Raw genomic sequence first — 24,549 nt, forward strand, 5'->3', positions numbered from 1 at the left:
TGGAATACAGGTGGGTGTGAGCCATCTGACGTGAATGCTGGGAGTTGATTCTCTGCCAGAGTGAGTAGTTTATGCTCTTGACTCCAAGTCATCTCTATCTCTCCAGAAGTTTTGAAATCGAGATATCAAGGTGGGAATGAAGCGATATCACACGGGTTCTTATGTGCACTAATGTTAAGGATCTTTGCGTGTGCTCAATTGGCCATTTATATATCTTCTTCAGAGAAAGGTTTATTCAAATAATTTGTTAATTTTTATATTGACTATTTGCCTTTTTATTATTGGGTTGTAAAAGTTCTTTACATATTTTGGATACAATTTTCTTATCAAGTATATGTGTTGTATTTTCTCCCAGGCCATGTGTGGGTTGTACTTTTCTTTCACTTTCTTGATGATAGGGTTTCTTGATGAAGTTCGATTTGTCCAACTTTTCTTCATTTTATGTAAGTTTCTATGGACTTTTAAATGTTTCTATTTACTGATGTAAGGTGAGGCTTATGGAAGCTGTGAAGCAATTGCTAAGCTTTGGCTGCAGAAACACTGACAGGCAGTCAACATCTTTGCTAAGTTTCTTGGCCTACTAAGCTGAGGATGTGTTGATCCAGGTCAGCTTCAGCTTAAGCATCAGTTCGAACAGCACAAGTGAATCAAGGGTGGACGGAAATGGGTCCTCTGGGAATTCCCATTTAAACAGTGAAACATGTATTTGAGAATTATCTCCCTCCTTAGAATGTTACAGAACTCAGTTACGTTCACGAACAAGCAAGGGTGGAGAAGAAGTGTTCCTTGGAGAACCATGCTCAGTACAGTATTGCCAACTTAATCACATGCTCTTCCTTCGGTCCCTAGGAGCGCAGGAGAAGGAACTGATTAGAATTTGAAGTGAGAAAGCGCGACTTCCAAAAAGTAATAGTATATGTCTGAAAACAGAAAGTCTACCCCTTCTCTAGCATCAGATGGCTGTTTTGTAATCCTGGGATTTATTTTGGGTTCTATGCACACTGGGCAAGTACTCTACCACTGAGCTACATATGCAACTATAAATATTTTTATGATTCCAAATACAAAATATAAATCTTGACAAATAATTTACAGGCCTAACAAATATTTTCTAGGTCTTTCCGCAATGGTAAAATCTGACGAAAGTGGTAAGCATTAAATTTCTTCAAACACATAAGTTTGAAAATGTGGAGGAGCAGCTTCCCTGCAAAATGGATGTTAGTTGGGCAGAAGGCCCTCGACTTTCACCCACCATTTCAAAAACGTTTAAGCATCTTTAAAGACAGAACGTATATACTATTTCACAAGTAAGTATGCATCGATCAGAACTTGGCTTCATTTGATGGCTACTGCCCTTAGTTCCATAACCCCTGGGTCATTATGTGAAACTACACACTAAAATTACATAATGCCTCAAACACATCTATGGATCTTAAACCAGTGACTCACCTTGGCTACACAAATAGTTTCTGTCATTGCGTACCTGATTGCTCCCAAGTGACTTGGTTCTCTGATGACTTTTCCTTTTACCAACATGAACTCCCATTGACCAACACTTCAGGATGGCCAGGCCTAGCCTCATGTTCATAATCCCAGCACAAAGAAGTGGAGACAAAAGGATCATTAGGGTTAGGAGTCAGATCCCAGCCTGGGCTACATAGTGTGTTTCAGGATAGCCTGGGGTATGGACTAAGACTCTGTCTCAAATCAAACCAAACTCCTTAAGATAATTTACATCTATGGTTTCCAAAGTTGTATCTTTTTTTACAACTTTGATGTTTTGAAATGAAAAACATCATTCGATGATTTGAAATGAAGCCCCCACCACCACCCCATGTATTCCTCCACTGGTGTCCACACACAGAAAACAAATTCACTCCTTCTCCAGAAGAAGACACAAATTGTGGAACCATGGAGACCCTGATCTAGGAAATACTTGTTCCCTCTTAGAGAGATCTCTACCAAAAGCTTAGATGAAAAACTGACTCGTTGTGGCAGACCTCAGCAGTAGCTACCCTTGGAACCCATTCCGACCCCACATCACAGTCTGGCTCGGGTCCCATCACATTAGGACTCCAGCAGAAGCTTTTGGGTTCCTTTTAGCTGCAGAAGTACCCATTCGCATTCCCCTGGTTCTACAGATATCGCTCCTGAGAGTCACTGCTAAAATGCCATGGGCACAGGAGGCCCACTCACGAACAGATTCCAGCCAGGTATGCAGAAGTTCCGAGGAGCCTCTTGCACTGCCATCTTAAATATGAAGAGACAGGGTCATCAGAAATTTGAAGCAAATTTTTATTATGAGGAACAGAAGTGAAAACAGCAAAAGGAAGTCAGAAGAGACTGTAACAACTCAAGGAAGAGGAAGATTGTACAAACAAAAGAAGACAGTGCATCATCCACAATAGACTCCAAACATAGATCACAAACAAGAGCAAGCTTGAGGAACCAAGAGAAGACAGTGCGTCCACAGCAGACTCCAAACATAGGGACCAAATGAGAGCAAACTTGAGAAACCAAAATGTAATATAGAACAGAGAAATGACATAGGCCTCAGAAAACAAACTGGAGAAAAGTCTCAATAACAATAACGAAGAAGTCAACGAGACAGAAAACCAAAAGAAAAGTGGTTTTATTCATCTGTCCATGCATTTAATGTCCACACTGGCAGGGGTATTTAGTAGGCAACAGTAAGCCAGCCAATCCCTGCCTTTGAGAACTTCACATACTAATTGTGGAAATCAGAAGGTAGACGCAATAAGTGAGCAAGTGACATTGTAAGTAGTGAAGGCTAATCAATGCTTTGTCCAAGGGAAGGGACACAGAACAGAGAGAGGGACGGAGAGTGAGGACCAGGCTTGGGGGTCTTTCTTCATTTTCAATAGGGATTGAGATTGCTCTGTTAACAAAGTTTGGGTAAAGACTTGAGGGAGGAGATGACAGCTAGAATCTGCAACACCCAAGTGAAATGTTAAAAAAACAAAAACAAATAATAAAAGGTTATTTAAGTACCCCAAAAGTTATATCCTGAAATTCTTACCCTTTATGTACAGGTTTCAGGTATTGGTCAGACCCTGGGAGCAGAGCCCTGATAAACAGGATTAGCGCCCTGTTGGAGGAGGCCTAGGAGGAAACTAGCAGGCGAGGCTACAACGAGAATATAGTTGTCTGTGAGAGAACAGAGGGGACTCCCAGCCCCCAGAACTGTGACAAATAAATTTCTGTTGTTTATAAAATAATAGAAAGGAAAATCAACGAGGCGGATTTCCTTTCCTGAACCCAGAGCAGCGCCTCATTCTTTGTTTGGCGTCACTTGTTTTCGAGTCTCTTCCCACTCATTTGTAAGTCAGAGAGCTACAAGAGGCATGCGTGTTACTAGTTTCCACGGCACTAAATGAGCAGGGCTGGTCTTCGGTGTGTATGAGGCACGGGTCAGCTGTGCTGTATCGGGGCTTTAATTCTCAGATTCTAATGTATGTCTGATTCAGAGTCCTGGTCTGAGGTGTGTATGAGGCACGGGTCAGCTGTGCTGTATGCGGGGCTTTAATTCTCAGATTCTAATGTATGTCTAACTCAGAGTCCAGCTAAGCACGTTGTTACTCTCCTCTCAGCTGCCGGTCCGTGGGTTGTACTTTGATTACTGTGGACCCAGAGCTGCAGTTCTCAATCTGCGGGTGGAGACCCCTTTGGGGGTCGAATGACTTTTTCACGGGATTCACCTAAGACCATTGGAAAAATACAGGTACTTACATTATGATTCATAACAGTAGCGAAATTAGTTATGAAGTAGTAATGAAAATAATTTTATGGTTGGTGATTGCCACAACATGAAGAACTGTATTAAAGGGTCGCAGCATTAGGAAGGCTGAGAACCACTTTTTAAGATGATAATAAAATACCAGAAACCTTGTGTGAAATACCTCTAAACAGTTTCTGGGGCAGATTTAGGTCTAGCGAGCAATCTCCACACTTGAAAACCAAAAGGAGTAGTACTGAACTAGTAATAAGGGTTTTTAAATTTATTTTATGTGCAGTGCATGTGCTCATAAGTTCACAAGTGGTTACGTGTGAAAACCAGAGCCCAGTATCAGAAGTCTCCTTCTGTTGCTCTCCACATCCTCGCCCCCCCCACCTCCTTTTTGAGTCAGAGTCTCTCCTTGAACTAGAGGTCACTGAGATCAGTTAGACTGGCCACCAAGCCTGTGGGATTCTTCTGTTTTCACCTCCCCAGTGCTCAGATCTGAACTTGGGCTTCCAAGCTTACACAGCAGGTGCTCTCCCTACAGAGTCATCTTCTCAGCCCTAGGACTAACGATATCTTAGTACATAAACCTGACCTTTTTTAGAGACCTGTCTGAGCTGACCAGAGACCACCAAACTAGAGAACCTGCCTGAGGCAGACACTCATGTTAGGTAGAAAGGGTGGCCAGGGGTTCTCACACTGTCCAATTTATCACGCAATGCAAAATAAGAATTCTATGTGAAATTCTCTGATTTCTAAATGTTTTCAATTAAAAATTTCTCTCAAATGCTCTTCAAGCTAAACAAAACAAGCCTGCAGGCCAGATGCAACTTCAGAGTACTGATTTCCTGTCCCTGGTCCAATATTTAGCCAGAGCTTGAGGGAGACCTTTAAAAAGGTCTAAATTCTGCTGTTAAGAAGAGGGTGGTGAGCTGGGTGTGGTGGTGCACACCTTTCGTCCTAGCTCTTGGGAATCAGAAGCAGGAGGAGCTCTGTGAATTCCAGGCCAGCCAGCCTATCTCCACAGGGGGAGAAAAAAAGAACAGGGTGGCCTTACCAAGAGGGGAGATACCTGCACGTGGTTTTGCATGAGTGGCATTGCAAATACAATGAGGAAAAAAAAATGAAAGCCATTTACAGGAACTATGAAATCAAACCCCAAGAAGACTTCCAATTGGAATTTTGTGTTTTGCTGAGATTGAGTCTGCTTATTTTGTCTTCCAGGGTTGGCTAGTGCCAGGCACAAGCAATACTGTCATTAATGTGCTGTACTCACTTTGATATTGAAGCCAGTAGCAGTGGGGTGGCCAGAAGCAGATCTGGCTTGAGAAGTAACTGACTGATATACTAAGGACATCTATAGTTACACACTGCAGGGAACACAGCTCTTGCGTATAGAAAAAGGTTTCCTTGAGGATTTCACAAGTTAGATCTCACTTCCAGAACTTTGGAAATGGAGTCATGGAAGAGCATCTGAAGAAGTTGGTGGGATGGGGTCTCCTGAACAATGTGTCCTGTAACTTGTGTATATATTGCCTTCTATGCAAAAACGACTCTGTCGATCTGAATAGGGCAACCATTTTCAGGTGGGGAGATTGTCGTGAATTACTGGAGTGGGCAGAAGCCATCACCAGAGTCCTTATAAAGGGAGCCATAAGAAGGTCAGAATCCAAGAGGAAGAGACTGGCTGTTGGGAGCATTAGCAAAGGAAAGCAGACAGCAGCAAGGAAACCGTTCTATAAAGGACAAAAGCCTTCTGACATCTTGATTTTAGCCTACTGGGTCTGACATGGATCCCTGACTTATAGAAGCATAGGATAATAAATTTGTTTTCAACCATTCAGTTACGAGAGCAATAGGAGACTGGTGCGGGGGCGAAGACCATGAAAGAGCCTGCATAATACGAGGTCTTCGGAGCGCCGAGTGTGTGGGGAAGTGACTCGCTACCAACAACACCATGCCACTCGCTGGTGCGGCTCTTTTACACCTAAAATGATTTCTTTGGGGGCTGAGGATGTAGCTTAGTGGTACGGCACTTGTCTGGAATGAATGAGGGCTCGGTTTAATCCCCAGCACCATAAAAGATTTATCCTGATGCATTATTTATTGGCTAGTGTACAAACTAGGAGTGACACTTTTATTTTCCTAACATGCAATGAAATTATGGATCAAATGATATAGCAAATGTAGGACAACTGGCAAAGTGTCCAAACCAGAAATGCTTACTAAATGTTATGTTTTGGGTGGTTTTTTTTGTTGTTGTTGTTGTTTTTGTTTGTTTTTCTGCCGAGGTTTTGAGATGGGGCCTTACTGTTTATCCCTGGCCAATCTGGAACTTGCAGCAATTCTTACTCCTCGCGTTCATGAGTAGTGGGATTTTAGCAACCACGACTGTTTTACGTGTTCGTTTCTCATGCTTGCCTGATATGGTTTGAATATGAATATCTCTCAGAGGCTTCAGTGTCCAATGCTCGGTCCACAGCTGGCAGTTCCACTTTGGAAAGCAGTAAAAAGTTTGAGAGATGTGAGGCCTAGTTGGAAGCAGGTGTGTGGGGGTGTGCTTTTGACAGTGGTACTTAGTCAGGGTCCCTTCTTCCCTCTCTGCTTCCTGTCTCCCATGGGGTGTACAAGCTTTCCTTCTGCATTCTTCCTGCTGCCATGATGTTCCTCATAAGTTCATGGTGCCAAGGAGCCAAGGAGTCAGTGGGCAAAAATAAACCTTTCTTCCCTTATGTAGTTTACATCGGGTGTTTTGTCAGAGTCTAAACAACAAGTGGCACGCTTTACTCCTGTGGATCTTTAAGAATAAAAGTACTGCATAACCCACACATGCACACACGTACACACGCACGCACACATGCACACAAGACTTGAGCAGGCGAGAGCCTTCATTTAGAATAGGAATAAACAAGATGCAGTTAACTCATTTTTGGAAAGCATTCGGCGATTAAAGGGTCAATCTGTAACTGACACAGGGCTAGGATGGAATTTGCTTTTTTCTGAGTTAATGGTTGCCAGAATTAATCAAGTCACAAATGTGCATAATTTCTTCCTTTTTCAGCTGGAATTTCTAAGTGCTTATTCTTAGCAATTCTTTAATATTAATGTCATGCTAAGTGAGTCATTATTAAATACTTATGAGGAAAACTATTTTTAAGCCATGTGCTCATTTAAAACTGTAACTTATTACTTTCTGCAGGCAATAAAAATGTGCTAAATTAGTTACAACACACCAGGACTGGTGGGATGTATGCTCTAAATAAGAATGTATGTGTTTACTGACCTAAATAAAACTGGGTTAAAATTGGTTGCACGTTCTTCTGAAAGAGTGTACATGTCATTCATTGCTCAATGGGGAAAACACAGATTTTTGTTTTCTGGAATCCTGTTAGAAATTCCACGAGGCTAGGGTTGTTCCTCTGATCTCCAGCCTTCACATGTTTTTAGTAAGTAGGCAGGTTACCTGTCTTTGTAATTCAGGCTACAATACCCACACCAGTTTTAAAATGACATCTGCTACTCTTAGATATTCTCATGTAACAATCATGCCCCCGCTGATGGGCTCTGCAGGAAAAGCAGCAATTCATTAACTTGAGGATGATTCTTTCTCTAGACCAAGCTTAAGACAGAGGACATGGGTTTTCTTTAACCACAGAAATCTGACTTTATTACAGTGTTTCATCTTCGTCCTGTAGCAAGATACAGGCACTTAAAATAATCCTCATTTTGACAAAACAGAGAATGATTTTTCTTTATTGTTAGCCAAAGCAGGTAGCTTCCATGATTACTGGCATCTAGGTACTAAGAAAAGCAGGACGGTTGCGATTTCCTTCCCCTGAAACAGGTCATACAACCTAGGAAGAGTTTTCTAACCTTCTGAAGTAAGTTTTGAGACCGTCAAGTGAAAAGTGGTTGCTCGTGACATGGACAAAGGAACGCCTTCCTCTCTGAAGATGCAGGGACACAGAGAAGGCTCTGAACAAACAGACCTGCTAATGCCCCCCACCCATTCATGACTAGCAGATTATATTCTCCGCCCAATTCTCTCTCCCCATGGCTGTTCACTTTTCATCAAAATTAGCATAAAAATTCTCAGGGTTCATTGCTTCCTTGGGTCCCAGTGTCATGTGAAACTTAAAACTTTTATGCTGGGCTCTTGTTTTATATTGTGCTTTTATGCTGTGCTCTTGTTTTTGTTACAAAACCTTACCCATGAACTGAGGGTGGGTAAGGAAAAGATACTTTGCTTCTCCTAAGGTTGGCTTTCACTGGGCACCCACTGACAAGCTTACAAAGTAGGACTGACCAGACTCCTAACACCCAGAGTTATCTAACCCCAGGTAGTTTGTCATTGAAATCAGCTAGGGAAAGGCATGATGATTACAAGCATATGCAAAAATGTGTGCACAACTAAGAACAGAAAATACTATGGTTAGCTTGGCTAAAACTGGCCTTAAAAAGCTGGGCTGGACAAAAGCAGGGGCTGGAGAGATGGCTCAGTGGTTAAGAGCATTGGCTGCTCCTTCAAAGGACCTGGGTTCAATTCCTAGCACCCACATGGAAGCTCACAACTATCTATGACTCCACTTCCAGGAGACCTGAAACCCTCATGCAGACGTACATGCAGGAGAACACCAATGCACATAAAATATTTTTTTTAAAAAAGGCCTGGTGTGATGGTGCACACCTTTAATCACACTTTGAGGCAGAGGCAGGTAGACCTCTGTGAGCTCGAGGACAGCTTGGTCTACAGAGTGAGTTCCAAGACATCCAGAGCTACATAGTGAGACCTTGTCCTTCCTCCCCCCCCAAAAAAAATTGGTCTTAAAATTAGAAAGTTGGGAATGAAATCTACTGTGCTTTCCTGCAGCCACATATCCTTTCACCTCTCTGTCTTTTCTGTCAGTCAGTTTTCTTTGCTACTTTCATTGTTTCACTGTGCTCTCTGACTTGGGTACGCACAGGGATTTAGGGGTTCCAGATTCTTCAGGAGTGGTTCCAGCCAGGCTCAGGTTTCCACACTATTCGACTAATTATGGCAAGTGTCTGTGTATGGTACCGATCCTCTTGTGCTTGGGATGGTATTCTTATCGCAGCACAGACTCTCCTCTACTTATGGTGATACTCCTTTCTGCCACAACCTACTGTAAACATATCAAAATGTGTGGAACATACCTGACCCACTCAGCACTGCTGCTCACAACACAGCACCCCATTTAACATCAGTTCTTTCCCCTTGAGACTGTGTGGTTCCCAGTAACTGTGGCAGCAGTTCCAGCATCGGGAGAGAAGACTGCTGAATGTCACTAGCCTGGAAAAGATAAAAATTCAAAGCGGGCTCTGCTTGGGGCTCCTGTTTTCAAGTTACTGTCTGCTGGTCATGCCTCTGTACCATGACCAAGTTGAAGACTGTGAGACCACAACAGATAGAAGACAAGAGAGGCCAGCGAGCGGTAGGTGGGTGTATCTGCAGGGAAAGGACTTCCCTTTCCCATGAACTTCTACTCCTGTTTCTTCCCCTCTTCTTTAAGATCAGGGTTCTCTTCCTCTCTGGGCAGTGATCGGACTTTCATTACTTTCTGCATGCGTGACGAAGCTCTTCTTTGATATGTGCTGTTCACAGAGTTTTCTTCTCTAATTCAGTGTATATTTCAGGCATATATTTTAGTGAGAATACTGTGATTACGGCAGTGCATAAAAGTCTCTGGGTTACAGTCTCTAGTTCCCATTTTATTCTCAGCTAGCTCAGAGGTGGGCAGGCACATAACGAGCAGTAAAAAGACACCTGACCTGGTTTGGAAGGTTGGCTCTGACACCTGCTAGAAAACACAGCTCTGCATCTGGTTCTCCATCTGTGAAGCAGAAATACTACCTACCGTGTATGGTCAATGTGAGCTTCAGGAATGAATGCAAGGCAAGTGATCTACGCAGCGTCGGGACTTAAGCACACATGATGCATTTGAAGTACCAAAGGCAAAACTATTAAACACATGAGATACGCTTGACACACCAAAGGCATAAACTATCAAAGCCATGAGCAAGGCAGTGTGCAGGTGCTCAGTCTCGTGCGGGAGATAGGTGTGTATCTTAACTCACTGCACAAGGACTCCTACAATTCTGTTCACGATGTGGAACCCAAGACAGGTGTTTCTATGCATTTGTTGAAGTTTAGAGGAACATTTATAGAGGCAGCAATTTTGCAGCCTTCAGCTGCTGGTTTTTCCATTTTCTCTCTTGAATATAAAAACTAAAAAGTTCTAACACAAATCCCCTGAATTTGTCATTTTAATTTTGACACAGTATTTCTGTTGCTTTCTTACACCACAACCAAAACTATTTTCAAAACCCCATGCTCAGTTTTTGCTACAATTCAAAAGTAAGATTTGTACACGTTGGACGTATCACAAGGTGGTGTAGGAGGGTCTTCTGTCTATACGTTACTTTCATTGGTTAAATAAAGAGACTGCCTTGGCCTAGTTGATAGGGTGAACTCAGGTGGGTAGAATAGAGAGAATTCTGGGAGGAAGAAAGCAGAGTCAGAGAGAGTCACCTGCCATGAAGCTGCCAGGTCAGACATGCTGTATCTTTCCCGGTAAGCCATGGCCTCATGGTGATATACAGATTATTAGAAATGGGTTGAATCAAGATATGAGAGTTAGCCAATAAGAGGCTAGAACTAATGGGCCAGGCAGTGTTTAAATGAATATAATTTGCCTGTTGTTATTTTGGGGTATAAGCCAGGCAGGCGGCCGGGAGTTGGGTGGCGGGAAGCAGCCTGCCGCTCCTTTTACAACAACAAGGTGGTCTTCTCACTAGTGAGAACAGCTCTGTAGGTATGGATGCTGCACAGAATGAGCACCTATGAAAATCTATGAGCTTAAATTTGCATCTTTATACAGTAGATGCTTCCAGTATAGTCTAAATTAGGCCTGAAGATAGTGCCACTTTACATGAAGTTACATAGCCCAGTAATTCTTTTTTTTTTTCTTCTGAGATAGAGCTTTTCTGTGTAGTATTGATTGTCCTGGAACTCACTCTGTAGACCAGGCTGGTTTTGAACTCAGAGATCCACCTGCCTCTGCTTCCTGTGCTCTGGGATTAAAGGTGTGTATGCCATCACTGCCCGGGTATGCCCTGTAATTCTTTATTAACTATTAAACTGACATAAATTCGCTGCATGTCAAGACTGCTACTTTTTCTGCAAGTTTATAAAACAAATCTGAGTACCAAAACCGTCACTATCACTCTAAAAAACAAGAAACAAACCTGGTTTCACATTGTGAAACAAAGGCTAACAAAAATTTTGTCATTGCCTGACTTTTTCAAGGCCAAGGTGTCATACTGATAGTGGTCTCACGAAACACGCTGTGACTTAGATTATGCTAACATTGTAGCGCACCATGCCCAGTATGCGCCACCATACAGTTTGTGAGCCAGGCAAGAGGCTGGAGATTGAAACACACAAAGACTCACAGACAGAGACAAGGTCATTCTTGATGCCAGAATGCCCCCTTTATTGTGTCCAGGGGCAGCTTATATAGGGATGGCCACACCCAGCCAAACACACCAGAAACCATTCCCCTGCCATCAGGAACTCCTGAGGGTCTCGTGCTCAGAGCAGCTGTAAGCACTCAGATCAGGGAAAAACAAATTGTTTACAAGAAATTCAGGATCTGGGGGTTCACAGCTCCCAACAAAATGACACCTCAAAAAAAGCACAAAGCCTCAGGGAGGTGCAAAAAAATAGCAAACCTCTTGATTCCCTAAAGCAGAACTGTTAATTTGGGGTCAGGTTCCTGTGGTGTCTCCCTTTAAGTTTTATAAATTGTTATTCTCTATGTACATGTGTTATGCTTTACGTATGTCTGTGCCATAAAGAAGGCATCTGATTCTTTGAGCAGGGTTACCAATGGTTGTGAGCTGCCATGTGGATGCTGTCCTCTGGAAGAGCAGCCAAAGCTCTTAACCGCTGAGCCATCTCCAGCCCCTCTCCCTTAAATTTAAAAGCTTGGCGACTACTACTCAAGATACTCATCTTGTAATTTATAACCTTTATAACCTTGGTAGCACTTGCTTTATGAACTGGGTTTGTTCACTGGTGGGATCGCTATGTTGTCATAAATACCTGCGTGTTTAAATAAGCTATTTATTACATGCATCCATTACTTCATGTTTTTAAAGCACACTTGAAGTTGTGTCCTTGTGATTATGAGGCACTGATTTAGCTCTAAGTTTAAGGTTATTTACTCTTTCTCTGTGGAATATATTCATGTAGTTCTATATTAAAAATTTTTTTTAAAGGCCAGTAAAATGGCTCAGCGGCAAAAAGAACCTGCCAAACCTGACGACTCAGGACCCGCATTAGTGAAAACCGACTCCCCCAAATTGTCGTAATGTTAAAAATTCAAGAATAAAAGATAACACAAGCGTCATCAGACACGAAAGAAAATTTCCACTCATGCCTCTTAAACGTAACTTGTAACCGATCTGATCCAAACCAAGCAGTGCATGTGCCTGACTTGGGATGAGGCGGTCGCTAACCAAACAAAACACTTTCGGTGTTGGGCCCGCGACTAGGAAGTCGCAGGCAGCACCCATCTAGGAGACTCCTTTCTCAAGACCTTCCAGGGGTGTCTCCCCTCCACAGGATAAACATGCTCGGCGCGGCTGGGAGAGCATGGCGCGCGCGCGCTTACTTCCGCCCCAAGATCCGGCGGCTTTTCACGTCACGCCGCGGGAGCGCGCTCGATCCCAGCGTGCACTGCGGCGGCGTGCGCGCACGCAGCCCCACCCCCGAGCGGCCGCGGGAAAATTCCAAACACGTCAAGTGAAGAAAGCCGCCGTGAGGCCACGCCAAGTTTTCAAGCCGCAGAAGCCGGGCGGTGGCTGCTCGCCCTCAATCTGCTGAGGCAGCGCTGGGTGAGGACCACCCGTGGAGGCCACCACTTCCCGCTGGAACACGGAAGGCTCGCGAGAACGTGCGCCGAGCCTCGACGTGGGTGAGCCGCGCTCCCGCGGGGCGCCGAGTCTGAGGCGGTAGGTGAGAAGCCACGGTGGGCTGGCGCGGGCACCGGGAGGCGGGGCCGGGAAAGAGGCGGGGCTAGAACCCGAGGGGAGGCGGGGCTTCGAGGGAGGCGGGGCCGGGATCGGGAAGGGGGCGGGACCACAGTCCCGTGAGAGGTGGGGCCGACGGTGAGGGGCGTGGCTGAGGCAGACAGACCGCGATGGGCGTGGCCGTGCTGAAACCTAACCCGGGCAGATCCAGGACGTTAGAGGGGGGAGTCGGAGAGGGGCGGAGTCGATAGTGGGGGGCGGGGCCTAGGGCCTATGCTGACTCTCAGTGCGGCTGGCAAAGAGAGGAGAGGCCAGAGGTGTCCGGTTATCTTTTCTTTCTCCCTTTTTTTCACAAATCCTCTTTCTGGGGCTTCAGCGCTGCCGAGGTGACTTTGAAAGACTGTAGCAAAGGTGAAGCTCATTGCTCGGCATCCGTTAGAGCAGTCTGTCCTGGGCCCCTATGGACGCCCTCCCACAGCTGCTTGAGTGACAGACCCAGGCCATCCAAAGCCCCAGAGGGTTTAGGGGCGCAGTGTGCTTTTTTTGTTTTTGTTTTTGTACAGTTTTTAGGTGGTTGGGCTTGGAGAGAGTGTTGGATGAGAATCTTTGGACAGACCAAGGAATGTTCCTGCAAGAACCTCTGTGTGCCTGGACTTTTGCTCTAATCTGAGATGGTTCAAAAGGTCCTGTACCTCACTGAATAAGTTTAGGCGGACGTGATTGACATACGTCATCCGTTTGTAGATGGTCCTCATCTTTAGGATGATACCAAATGTCAGACCTACACACTTAAGACCTTCAATTCACACACACTAAAAAAACAAGAAAATAAAGCCAAAACAACAAAAACCAAATCAAACAAGCAAACAAAAAACCCAAAGCAACAAGCATGCATTCTGGGATAGAACTCATGTTCTCACGTATGTATGGCAAGCACATTACCAACTGAGCTGGCTCCCTAGCCCTGTTCTCAACAACAACAACAACAACAACAACAACAACAACAACAACAACACAAAATGTTGCTTTGTTTGGGTGGCTGAGGGTTTGTTGTTGCCCATGGGAAGCTGTGTGCACATTTTAAATGAATGGGGTTCTTAACTACTTCCATATTTCTGCAGATAGTTCCAGCAGCAATTACACAAATCTTGTATTTATAAAACCAACTTCAGGGAGGCCAGCTTGGCCAATAGGAGGTTGGATGGATGTCTAGGCCGCAGAGAGGCCCCAGGGCATCTCACATGAGTGAGAGCGGTAGAGCCTCAGTTCAGGCTAGAATTCTGCCTGAAATGCTCCTTAAAAATCTTAGTGTAGTTTATGATATACATATTCTCAGTTCCTGTTTATGGTTTCTGATTAGCTAACTTTTTTAATATGAAAGAATTGTCATAGGAGACATAATGGAATTTTCAGTGATTTACTAAAAATTTAATATTGTTGGAAAAGAGAATACAGAGATTCAGATAACAATACAGTTCTTGAGTGTGGTGTTGGGATCCCCTTCTTCCCAGTGGTATCACTATGTAGCCAGAGGACTGTCTTGGAACTAACTGTAGATCAGGCGCTTCTTGAACTCACAGAGATCTGCCTGTCTGTGCTTCCCAAGTGCTGGGATTAAAGGCATGTATCACTGCTCCTGGCTTGAGTGTTTTATTTTTTTTGCTAAATATAAAACATATGATTATTATTGTTATTATTTAGACTTGTTTTGAAAAAGATGTTGCAAAATTATCTGGATATCTTTGTTAGGTGTTTCTTGACTTTCTTTGTTGTACTGAAATAATTTCTCTGTTAGGAACTGTGCTACAGGAATGTATTAGATTTCTGTTGCTGTAACAAAATGCCTGAGGTGTAGCACTTGGGAGGCAGAGGCAGTTGGATTTCGGAGAGTTTGAGGCCACAAACTGAGTCTGAGGCCCCAAATGGTTTACAAAGTGAGTTCCAGGACAGCCAGGGTTGTTATACAGAGAAACCCTGTCTTGAAAAACAAAAACAAACAACAAAAAAGAGTAGTTTATTTAGCTCATAATTCTAGAGAGTCAAGAACGTGGAGCATTTGCATGGTTCTGATGAGGGTCTCTAGGCTACATATATCACAGCGTGCTAAATGGTATTCTGTCAGAAACACTGTGAGAATGGACACAAGATAGATTTAGGAACTAGGGTCTCTCATGATTCTACAGTACTAAATTTGTAAATTCCTCTCAGTAGGCCACAGTTATTTTTGTTTTTTCAAGACTGGATTTCTGTGTGTAGCCCTGGCCATCCTGGAACTTACTCTGTAGATGAGGCTGGCCTCAAACTCAGATTTGCCTGCCTCTGCCTCTTAATTGCTGGGATTAAAGGCACATGCTACCACTGCCTAGTTAGGCTCCAGCTCTTAAATTGCCCCCTCCTTTTGGAATGCAATTCCTTTCTGTCCCTTAGCTTGGAGAGTCTGTAATGGGCCTTGGCCATGCCTTTCTGAGCCTTTTCTGTTGTTACAAAAAAGACTCTATATGCAAATCATCCTTTACTTGAGACAGAGTCTTCCTATGTGTCCCAGGCTAACCTTTTCCTCAACGGTCAGGCCTGTGTCTTGGTAGATCTAGGACGTCAGGCATGTACCACCACACCTGACTTTTGGAAACTGCTGTTGAGGAAGGTATGTACACTGTTTCTAAGCTATGAAATGATGTTTGGAATTGCTCAGTGCTGACCACAACTCAGATTCAGAATTATTTGTATCACTTTTATGGTTTCAGACATGCAAATCTGTAGCCATTCCTGCCTCCATTGGTTTGTTTTCTTCTTTCCCTAGAGTAACCTTTTCCTGACATTTTCACATCCATTTATGTGAAATGTGTACTATGTCTGACATCTTTCCCATAACATAATAATTTTGGGATTCACCCATGTAGTAGCATGTATCAGTAGTTTGGTCCTGTTTATCGCTGACTAGTACATTGTATGTGTCATGTTTGGATTTTCAGATGATGGACATTTAGGTTGAGTTTGTTTTAGTTCTTAAGAATGATAGTTGTGTGTAGAAAATTTAATCATGTGCTCATTTACATTCTCAGTAGCAGTATGTGAGGGTCTTGCTTCTTCCGCATCCTTACCAACACCTGTTTCCATGACACCCACCGTAGCAGGTTCCTTATGCTTACATGTGCCTTTCCTCAGAGCACTGCTGTGACGGCTGTCGTGATAGACAGACTTGCACATCTCTGAGAGAATTGCAGTCTCAACAGTTGTTCATTAGCTTATCATTTATTCAGAATTATTTCCCCAGTGTTATCAGTAATTTTTAGTGTATGGAATTTACCCTTTTGGTTACATTTATATTAGAGAATATCATTTTGTTTTTTGAGCCAGGGTCATATGTGTCCCAGACTGGCTTCGTACTTTGTATGGATGATATCTTCAACTCTTTATTCTGCCTCTGCCTCCTGAGTGCTGGGATTACAGATGTCTTTTCATACTTTGAAGTTTTTTGTTTGTTTTGATGCTATTATAAACAGAATTGCTTTAAAATTGTCATTATTTAATGGCTTGATACCAGCATATAAAATATAGTTGCTTTTGCATGTTGATCCTGTGTCCTGAAAGTTATTTACTTCCAGTGGGCTTTTTTAATGTTTTGTGAGTTCATAGGATTTTCTACGTATGGCGGCGTCATGTACTCTGTGACTCTGGTGTTCATCTGGTGCTTGCTGCTCCTCACCTTCAGTACAGGAGAGGAGGTCAATGACGGTGGCTGCTCGTAGGTGGGCTGCTGTAGGCTCCTGGGGCAGGTATTGGAGATGAGACTGTTGCGTCTGTTTGAGGCGCTGTTGGTTGCCTTGATTGTCTTTCCGGTGCAGAAACCGCTGACATGATGACCCCTGTGCATGTGCATCTGATGACAGTGGTATTCGGAGTGATTCAAGCATGTTCCCTATTTTTGTTTTTTGTTTTTTTCCCCTAAGTTTGTGAAGGATTTGTGTTATTCTTTAAAAAAGATTTGATGGAATTTGCACAATAAACCACCTCAGTTTAGATTTTTTTCTCTTTGGGAAAATGTCAACCACTCATTTTCTGCAGCACTGACTGCCCTGCATGCATCCTGCTATGCAGTGAGCCCGCACACAGGGAGTTGGTGCAGTCTCTTTTGAACACAAGTGTCAAGAATGCAGCCTCCTTGGGTTGACTGTTAGGCCCATGGTGAGCATGTTCTACAGGAGAGACTGTAGGACTTAGAGTGGTTGACTGGACTGCATATGGAGAATTAGGGGAGAGTGAATGGTGGCCCATGAGAATGGAAGCCCTGGACCACTGCCAGGTGAGGGTGCTTCTGTGGAAACATGGAGTTCTTTTGGAAACATGGAGTTCTTCTGTGTGGAAACATGGAGTTCTTCTGGAAACATGGTTGTTTGCATTCTTAATTAGGGAGAAGCAAAGATTTCTATATTTTAGAAAATTCCCTCTCTGTTGGAGACTTCTCTCTGGTTATAGAAGGGCAGATGGAGCTGATGGCCTTGGTGAGTAGGAAGTAGACCAGGTAGAGGTTAGGTAGGAAGAATTACAGCTTATGGGGAACCTGGAAAGATGAAAGAATAGCAGTAGGGGCTGACAGGATGGCTCAGCAGGTAAAGATTCCTGCCACCAAGTCTGACGAGGTGAGCCTGAGTCCTCAGGTCCACACGATGGGAGGAGAGGACGGAGGGCTGCAAGGGTCTTCCGACTGCTCCAGAGGAACCGTGGCACCCTCCTTCCCCATTAGTAAATACATAAATAGTGGATAAGATTTTAAAAAATACAGGAATTGGGAGTTCTTTGTGGGGAGGGGATAGGTATTTAGAAATGTCAGTCAAGAAAATGATAAGCTGATTTGTTTGGGGGCTCAAGACCACCCCTAGGTTTGACAGTTGGTTAATAGGAGGACTCACAGACTCAGCATATGGCTGTGACCACTGAGAAGGGCACGAAAAAGTCAGCTGAGGGAGACAGAGGAGTGGTGTCTGTCGGAAACCAGGCACACTGCTTCCAGGAGCCCCGGCTGGCACACTCAAGCTTTGCCTTGTGAGAAGTGCTGCCTACCAGCGCTGTCCTCACAAGCCCATGTCCAGCCCCAGGAAGCAGGTTCTTGGCGTACATCATATTTGTGCATATAAATTTGGCACATCTCTCTTAGTAGCTATGATGGTAAGAAGCCTTTCAGAATTGAAGTCACCAATTGCCACAGGGTTAGTCTCACAACAGTCCTCTTGAGGGACCACAGTTTCTGTCCTGGTTTACAGACTCTCCACACTGTTTTAGAGGGAAGGAACCATTTTGAAGCTCCAAGCTAAGTTGTAATCTCAGTTGATCTCCAGGGTTAGATGTAGAGTGTCACGTGAGAGCAGCTAGGAAACCCAGTCTCTAGTCCGGGGCTATCAGTACTGATGATTTTATTCACAGATGCTGGAACTCATCTTCTGAAGGCAGTTAGGAAGAGTAGGAGGCTGGGATATGGACTGAATTGTGTCCCCACCTCCAGATTCTTAGATTGAAGTTCTGCCAGTTTCCCCACCCCAGACCCCTTGTGGTGTGACTGTATTTGAAAACAGCTTTTAGGGAGGTAATTACAGTTAATTACCCTGTGTTCTACCTTATAATCCCCTCCTATTTCAGTGGTTCCCGGCATATTTACAATCATAGAGTATTTAAATGGCTTTCCTCAAAGGTTTCAATAAAAACAGCCTTGAAAGGCTGAAAGCAGGGCTCTCACACCCTGCTGCATGTGCAAGTTCTGAGTCTCCAGCAGTCTGGTTTCTGTGCTCTTCCTCCTCCTGCTTGGGCACTGTGGCCCTCAGGAAAGCTGCTTCTGTATGCCTGCACTCTGACATGGCTTCCTCTCTTGACCCTTGATCTGGGTTCTATTCCCCAAGATCTACTCTGCCTCTGGGGAAGCTGCAGTGGGGGATTGCTGCACTGGACATTGGTGAGCTGAGAAATCAGACTAGCAGGAGCTCGGCGAAAGTGACAAAATGGGCTTTATTTGGAATAGGGTGTTCTACCAAGTGACAAAAGGTGTGATGTTGTGTAAAGGGTCACTCTCTACCCTAGGAACACACAGGTCTGTCGGTGGGCCTGGGGACTATCCTGAGAACTAGCAAATGGCCCTTTAGGATAGATGTTGCTCCCACCTGAAAGTATCTGGAGTTGGCACTGAAATGTCCAGGTTCCCCTGTCCCAGAACCAGTGAACAGCAGTGCCGGTTCCAGCCTTTCTTTTGGTCTATAGAACGTGGACTTTTCTATAGTAACACAGATGGACTTGGCCAATGACCCCTTCTTCCCATTCTGGAAGCAGTTCACAAAGCTGTGCACTGCCTTAAAGGAAATGTTTACAAATCAATGAATAGAAGATAAAGACTCAGCGATGTGGAAGGAGATTTTTTTTTATGTATTTTATTTTATTTTTATGTGCATGGGCATTTTTGCCATAGGTGTCAGGTGCTCTGAAATTGGAGTTACAGACAGGTGTAATCTGCCGTGTGGGTGCTGGGAATTTAACCCGGGTCCTCTGGAAGAGCAGTCAGTGCTCTTAACCCCTGAACCATCTATCCAGCCCCTGAGACTTTATTTTAATTAAATTGAAAAGTATAGAAAACATTAAAAATTACTATTCAAGATTGTGTGTGTGTGTGTAGTGCAGTGTCTGTTGTGAGAGGTGTAAGATCCTCTGGAGCTGGAGTGATGAGGAAGGAACTATGATCTTCCAGAAGAGCAGCCAGTGCTCTTAACCTCTGAGCATCTCTCCAGCCCCAAAATATTTTTAATTTAAAACTACCTATAATGTTGATCACTGAGGTTGGACTCTTTCAAAGACACGTGTGTACACATGCTTTCCCAGAAACATTGTCATGCATTACACACGTCTGTCTTGTAGCTTCTCCGCTGGGCATAAGAAGTTACGATAAGCATCTTTTCAAGTGAACCAGGAACATTATTATGTGTCCTGGTTGCCCTCTTACTTTAAATGTGTGTATGTGTTTTAATGTTACTGCTATGCCACTCTGGCCTCTCTCTCTCTCTCTCTCTCTCTCTCTCTCTCTCTCTCTCTCTCTCTCTCGTTCGCTCTTCCCTTCCCTCCTCCCTCCCTCTCCCCCTCTCCTTCTGTGCCCAATCTTCAAGTTGGTGGCATTGTCGTTGGTGTCACACAGCTCCAGATGTGTGCGTTCCCTAGTGCAGCAAGCCTCCCTCAGCATCATTTTCCCCTTCTATCACAGTCCATTTGATTTTAACCTCAGTACTAGGTGGGTTCTGTGTAGTCCTTGGCCTTCTGCCCTGCCCTCATGTTTTTGCCACTGACTCTCCAGCTTCTTTCCAGATGTGTCTTTTGGCACGGAGTGTAAATAATGGTGGTCCTTACCCAAGTCAGCATGGAACTAGTGTTACAAGTACACCCGGGTGGGATAACCACACATCCCTGGGCTGGGGCTTTGAAGTTGTCACTTTTCTTGTTAGCTATGGTTTTAGGGATCAGCTCTGTTTCCCAGGGGCGCTCTCTCTCTTTCTCTCTCTTTTGTTACCATCCCTTGTTATTGTATATTGTATTCCTTTGGGAGTGCTGAGATTTTCCTGGTTAGTTCTTAATCCTTTGATCATTCTTACTTCCTCCTCCCATTTATACTCCCCTAGACTCTTCCAGTCTCTTAACCTTATCAGATTTTCCTTCCTTTGCATCTTGTGATTGAGGATTTTAATGGATGGGGACTTAGAAGGGTGAAGGGAGGGGCACATAAACACGCAACTGTCCTATTATCTTAAGGAACCTGTTTCCTTTACCATTGCTGTTAGGGAGTGGGATCTCCCTGGTCTCTGAAAGCAAAGCTTGCACGGGCTCACCCTGGTGGCCGTGACTGAGTTTGTGACTGAGCAGAACCACCAGTCCCTGGAGAAAGTTTGAGGTGAAGGGCAGGGCAGCCTGGCATGGACTTGGGCAGGCTACCAGAAGAGAGGCATTGTGTTTATGCCGTTTGTGACTTTGATTTGAAGGAAGGTTAAGTTGGGAGTATTCTGGACTCAGAAGTCGCTGTTTCTGGAAGACAGTTAGGTTTGTGCAGTGTCTCTCTGGTTAGCTTTTACTAAAAATGCTCTTGAGTGTGGGGGTGTTTATGTTAGCTGTTATCTCTCAGCAAGACATGGTATTAATCCAACCAATCGATAATAAGATCACTGCCACAGTTTAAAGCCAGGTTTGAAACAAGCTTTAGTTAAATACTGGCCAGGTGGAAGGGCTCTGGCCAGGTCTATACCCAGGTTCCCAGGAAATGGCCCAGAATCAAGCATGCAAGGGTTTAAGAGGGAAAACCCATAATTCATTGCATTGCCCATCAGGTCCAACCAGGGACAAGCACACATCCTGATGTATTTCCTGCCTGTGAACCTCCTGCACATCCAGTGCAGATGGGTCAAGTGAACTTGTTTAGGGGAGGGAAAAACGCGTGGCTTGTTATCTTCCATAACCACTGTTTTGGTTTTGGTACCTTTAAGAGACAAGCCACGCCCACTCCCTCCCCCATCCGCTGAGGCAGGCTGATCTTCAGCTTCCGGCCTGAGCTCACTCCTCTTTTCCATCTTCCTCTCAGAGAGGCAGCTTCGCTTCTGCCTCTCTCCCCACTTCTCAGCTTCCCCTCTTCTCTATCTCTTTCTCCTCTTCTCTCTCTCTCTCTCTCCCCCTCTCTCTCTGTCCCCCCCTTCACCCTTCCTCCTCCATAACCCCCTGAATAAACATCCAACCTCACCCTGCATGTCGTGTCTATCCATGTTTCTGTCTTCTGCCCGCCCGCCATGTGTCTCCCCACCTGGAACCAGCCATTGCTCAGGGACCAGCAGCCATCTCTGCCTGGGGCCCACTGCCTGCTGCCACATGGCCCGCCACCAGTGCTCTGGGACCAGCAGCTGTCTCTGCCTGGGACTGGCTGCTCCCAGGGCCCGCTGTCTGTCGCCACATGGCCCGCCGCCACCGCTCAGGCCACCGCTCTGGGACCGGCAGCCATTTCTGCCTGGGACTGGCTGCTCCCAGAGCCGGCTGCCTGCCACCACATGACCCGCCACCACCATTTGGGATCTACACCATTTCTGCTGCCTACTGCCACCAGGGATCTTGCAGCATTTTTTTAAAAAAAAGAATAACAACCACAGCCTCCTGCTTTTCAGGATCTGTACTTGGCAAGGGGCTTGCAGATCAGAGCCCTTTTGTTTGTTTCACGGATCTCTGAGGCATAGTAATTAAAATTTAAAATATAACCTTGGCTTTCACATTCCCCCCTTGAGTTGTATCCTGACTGTGATGAGTACCTGTTTATATTGGGATCTAATAACCATCAGCTTAATGGTACCCAAACAGGAATTAACATTTAGTTAAGGCTTCAATGATGCCAGAGCCAACAGCAGTTAGCAGAAGCTGAAGGGTCAAAAGCATGCAATGGATTACAGAGTTACTATTTAGAAGCAACCTGGGAATGTCAGTGGGGACCAGTTTTTTATTTCATCTCAGGTCATCCTTTTTTTTTTTTTTTGCAATTTTCCTTGAGTATAGCCAGATCATTTTTAATGATTTCTAAGTAGTTTATATAGAAACAACAATTTTCTCTTCAGACTATACAATAACCTCTGTTTTACATAGAGCAGGTGGAGTGCCCTGTCATATTGTAGAGCTGTTTCAGCTAATAAATCTTCCTGTTGATAGATCGGTTGACTGGTTTTATCAAGCACCTTTCCTGATATGCCAGTAGGCACTATAGTAGATCCCTATGCCAGGGAGTTTCCTTTTGATTTAACATTAGAGTTGGGGGACAAGGGGCAACATACTCTCTTTTGTAACTACTTCTTGCTGAAACTAGGATGTTGTAGTCAGGGCCTAGGAAGGCAAGGAGAGAATTCAGGAAAAGGGCATTCTTCAGAAGCATCCGGTTTGCTGACTCAGTTGAAGAAACAGAGAGCATTCATGTAGGCTGGATTGGTTCACATCAGCATTCAGCAAGTTCAGGGATTGCAGTTCTTTAGAGTGTGTTATAGTCAGCCGCTGATGCTTGAATGTGTCAGCAGAGTCCAGAGAGCTAGATATAGATTGGACAGAAATGACTAGCCCAATGAAAAGCACCTATAAGTCTATACTTAGAAGGTTTTATAATTTTTTAAAAAATGCTGCAAGATCCCCGGTGGCAGTAGGCAGCAGAAATGCTGTAGGTCCCAAATGGTGGTGGGCGGGCCATGTGGGTACAGGCAGAGGGCTCTGGGAACAGCTAGTCCCAGGCAGAGACAGCTGCAGGTCCCCAGGCAGGGAGACACATGGCGGGCAGGCAGGAGACAGAGACATAGATAGACATGACGTTCAGAGTGAGGTTGAATATTTATTCAGTGGGTTATGGAGGGGGAAGGGGGGCAGAGAGAGAGAGAAGAAGAGGAGAAAGAGACAGAGAAGGGGGGAAGCGGAGAAGTGGGGAGAGAGGCAGAAGTGAAGCTGCCTCTCTGAGAAGAAGATGGAAAAGAGCGAGCTCAGGCCTGAAGCTGAAGATCAGCCTGCCTCAGCGGATGGGGGATGGAGTGGGCATGGCTTGTCTCTTAAAGAGACAGAACAACCATTACAGGAGGCAACCAAAGGAAATTTAAAATCTTGAGCTTGTGACTGAGCAGTCAGTAGTCATTGCTCTGTCAGCTGATCAGAACCTTATTAATGTTAAACTCTGAACTTTGGAAATCCTGCTGTAAAGGAAAGGAATCTGAAATGTTCTCTTGTTTATACCTTTACAACTTTTTAAAGTTCATATGAAATGAGCTAACAAGGTGGCTGGAGCCTTGGGGAATAATCTGGTTGTCCACTGCTTCCAAGCTGACAAAGCTGTAGTAACGTAGCCATTAGAGATCTGAGAAGGATGAATTATCGCAGGAAGTATAATCCAAATGGCCTATATATCAGTTACAAAGAGAGAGACTATTCCATTACCTAGACGGCCATCCCAGGTACCTGTGGTCTCCGTGGCATTGGGGCCAGAGGTACCAGGACATCAATCTTCAGCTGCCAGGTCCAGAAGGTGAGAAGCTTTTCTGTGGAGACAGAACATGGGAGAGACTGACCTTACTTTGTCTAGGCAGAGCAGGCCAATCAACTCTTCTGTGTCCTGCTTGTCCACAGTTGGGCCAGCTCCTGGTGGTAGGTGCTGAATTGGGGAAGTATTTCCCAGTGGTTAGTGTTACCATAATCCAGATGAAGACATTGTGCTGCCCAGTCATCTTCTCTGCAGACCTCAGGGTCACTGCTAGGATCTGGGAGTCTGTGTCATAGTTAGCTGGCCAGTTTCCTTGCTCAGCAGCTGGGTACTGCTTCTTTAAAGCTGGGGAAAGGCATGCCAGAGTCAGCTCTCCTGGACATGTGACCTCAGTCTCATGAACCATTCCTTCCCTCTTGGAGGGAAGGTTTCAATTGAGAGCAAAGTGTCTCGCAGGACTGTGGATGAAAACTGTGGGCATATTGTGAGCCGTGTGTGCTATGGACAGTGGAGCTACTTAACCCAGAACATATGGTGTTGCTGTACCCTCCAGATATGCCAGCCGTGGAGTCACAGAGTGTGGGCCTCTGTGCTTGATTTGAGTCTTTTCTTGCTTTGCCCTTCCCTCCACTTTGAAATAAGAAGCTTATTTTCTGCCGTTTTTTTTTTTTTTAATACGAGCTTGTAACTTGGTTAAGTTTACTTTGGGCGTCTGAACAGCACTGAACTGTGAGATGTAGATGTTGGAGTAGAC

General features: G+C 44.7%; 1 protein-coding gene across 4 annotated transcripts in view; it reads left to right on the forward strand.

The window, feature by feature from the left end:
* Positions 1-12,556: 12,556 nt before the first annotated feature.
* Fancc (FA complementation group C) overlaps positions 12,557-24,549 on the forward strand; it is a 99,573-nt gene continuing 87,580 nt past the window's right edge. For all 4 annotated transcript variants that reach the window (XM_075969383.1, XM_075969382.1, XM_075969385.1 and 1 more), the window contains exon 1: positions 12,557-12,778. The gene's annotated coding sequence lies outside the window, so the exon portion shown is untranslated. The remainder of the gene's footprint in view (positions 12,779-24,549) is intronic.

The sequence above is a fragment of the Microtus pennsylvanicus genome, chromosome 4 (assembly GCF_037038515.1).
Source record: "Microtus pennsylvanicus isolate mMicPen1 chromosome 4, mMicPen1.hap1, whole genome shotgun sequence".
Taxonomy (NCBI): Eukaryota; Metazoa; Chordata; class Mammalia; order Rodentia; family Cricetidae; genus Microtus; species Microtus pennsylvanicus.